The following is a 2,857-nucleotide window of genomic DNA, read 5'->3' on the forward strand; positions in this document are numbered from 1 at the left end:
TTGCTCCACACTGGTTCTGTGCTCAGTGAGCCGGACAGCTATCTGGCTTACCTCCCGGATCATCCTGTCCTGAAATGCATTTAGGCTCTCACCATACCTAGCTATTTCAAGCAGGATCTCCGGGATAGCAGAGGGTTGGGTGGGTGGGCCAGTTGGAACCTGGATAGGTGGGATTTGGGGTCCCACACTACCAGACCCACTAGGTCCCTCCACCTCAGCCTCAGCCACATAACCCTCCTGTGACTCGACCTGCTCACCCCCCTGTGCTGTGTTATGTGCAAAGCAAATAGAAGAATGTGTGGAAAAAGAGTAGAAAAAAACAATATGAGACTTTTGTTTTTATAATTTTAAACATTAAAAAATATGTGTGTAAACTTACCTGGCAAGTCATGTGCCGTCAGGATTTCAGGCAGGTCCGTGTCCATATGAGACACCCCTGTCCCCTCCTCATAACTGACACAGTCCATCGCTATCTCCTCCAACTCTGTATACTCCACAGCGACAGATGGTCCTCCCCCTGTAGCCCTCGAGGCATTCCACTCCGCAGCCCTCTTGCCATTCAGGCGGGATTTGAAGTCGGCCCAACTACATATGTTTGGAAAAATAGGGGCAAGGTAGAGTATTAAAAATAAAGGCTTTAATATATAGGACACATGTTATGCATTTGTTTGCTATAGACAACATCACATGTAACTAGCTTTTGACAAATACTTAGCACACATAATGGACTGCCAATATACACTTACCGTCGTCTAACTTCCTATGATGTTCGGACGATATAGCCGACTTCATTGACAGAATGAGTGATGTCCCTCCAGATGCGTTCTTTCGTAGCAGCACCCATGTTTTTCGGTCCTCTATGAATTTTTGACATGGCCTGCGTGACCAAAACACGCAACTCCCTCTTAGTGAATGCGGGCTGTCTTTTTTTGCACCTTGAAGTAGCCTGTGAGCTTTGTTCCTGTTGCTCCTCACCATCTTCCTCGTCACTAGCAGCTTCTGTATGTTGTGGTTGTGCGGCTAATGCTGAATCTCCTTCAGTTTCCCCAGTATGTCTGTCTGGCAGGGTAACCCTGCTTAACTGCTGGGTCTCAGAAGCTGGAATGTCTCTAGTACTGGGTCCTGCGTCTTCACATTCCGCAGAGGCGGATTCCAGCATTCGCTGACGCAATGCGATACGTCTTTGAGCCAATTCTGCCTGCTCCCGCTTCAAGCGGTCCATCTCTGCTGCAAAATCCTCACGAGTAGCCATGTTGGTAATGACATGTTCTGTACGCACAGGTGTGTAGGTATTTATAGCTACGTGCGCAGCGTTAATTCACACAGGTGTAAATTATGCTAATTGTGTGACTGATTGTACTGCTTATTTAAGAGCATGGTTTGCAGCCTGTGTGAGTGGGTGTATGATGAAAGAAGCTGCTGTGTGTTTGCTGTGTGTTTACAGAGAAGGTGGTCGTCTTTTGCCCAACTTTGCAGAGTGAGTAGTTTTAGCATTGTCTTGCAGACAGATGTCCGTTTATTAGCTTTTAACATGTATAGCGTAGTGCGCTTTTTTGGCTAAGTTTCTTTTGGGAGTATTCCTACATTAGTCAATTATCAAGCCAAGTATGTATGGTGGTGCAATGAAACTGGGTTTATGTATTTTGGAGAATATCTGTTTGTTATTTAAATGGTTTAGTATGCCATATTTGTTTTTTTCTGACCTGTACTTTACATTGTGTATGTTATATTGTTTGCACAGTTTGATCTCTTAGACTCCTTCTGTGTCTCTTGTAGGTGTCTCATTGTGGGTTTTCATTCCTCACTTTTGTTTTGTGCCAAGTAGGCGGATTTTTGCTTTACATTTTCTACACATTTGAATTATTATATCTGGAGCAGGTAAGTAGCCATTCCCTGTGTGTGCTGCTGTTTGTTGTAATTGTCTATATGTTCTCTTAGACTCCTTCTGTGTCTCTTGTAGGTGTCTCATTGTGGGATTTCATTCCTCACTTTTGTTTTGTGCCAAGTAGGCGGATTTTGGATTTACATTTTCTACACATTTGAATTTTTATATCTGGAGCAGGTAAGTAGCCATTCCCTGTGTGTGCTGCTGTTTGTTGTAATTGTCTATATGTTCTCTTAGACTCCTTCTGTGTCTCTTGTAGGTGTCTCATTGTGGGATTTCATTCCTCACTTTTGTTTTGTGCCAAGTAGGCGGATTTTTGATTTACATTTTCTACACATTTGAATTTTTATATCTGGAGCAGGTAAGTTGCCATTCCCTGTGTGTGCTGCTGTTTGTTGTAATTGTCTATATGTTCTCTTAGACTCCTTCTGTGTCTCTTGTAGGTGTCTCATTGTGGGATTTCATTCCTCACTTTTGTTTTGTGCCAAGTAGGCGGATTTTTGCTTTACATTTTCTACACATTTGAATTTTTATATCTGGAGCAGGTAAGTAGCCATTCCCTGTGTGTGCTGCTGTTTGTTGTAATTGTCTATATGTTCTCTTCGACTCCTTCTGTGTCTCTTGTAGGTGTCTCATTGTGGGATTTCATTCCTCACTTTTGTTTTGTGCCAAGTAGGCGGATTTTTGATTTACATTTCCTACACATTTGAATTTTTATATCTGGAGCAGGTAAGTTGCCATTCCCTGTGTGTGCTGCTGTTTGTTGTAATTGTCTATATGTTCTCTTAGACTCCTTCTGTGTCTCTTGTAGGTGTCTCATTGTGGGATTTCATTCCTCACTTTTGTTTTGTGCCAAGTAGGTGGATTTTTGCTTTACATTTTCTACACATTTGAATTTTTATATCTGGAGCAGGTAAGTAGCCATTCCCTGTGTGTGCTGCTGTTTGTTGTAATTGTCTATATGATCTCTTA

At 42.6% G+C, this 2,857-nt stretch overlaps 1 long non-coding RNA gene across 1 annotated transcript; it reads left to right on the plus strand.

Annotated features, from left to right (window-relative positions):
• The first annotated feature begins 2,152 nt into the window (after positions 1–2,152).
• LOC134988355 (uncharacterized) lies at positions 2,153–2,566 on the plus strand. The gene is made up of 3 exons (XR_010193845.1): positions 2,153–2,246; positions 2,329–2,430; positions 2,513–2,566. It is a non-coding gene; the product is annotated as an uncharacterized LOC134988355 (long non-coding RNA).
• Positions 2,567–2,857: the final 291 nt, after the last annotated feature.

Source organism: Pseudophryne corroboree, chromosome 2 (assembly GCF_028390025.1).
Source record: "Pseudophryne corroboree isolate aPseCor3 chromosome 2, aPseCor3.hap2, whole genome shotgun sequence".
Taxonomy (NCBI): Eukaryota; Metazoa; Chordata; class Amphibia; order Anura; family Myobatrachidae; genus Pseudophryne; species Pseudophryne corroboree.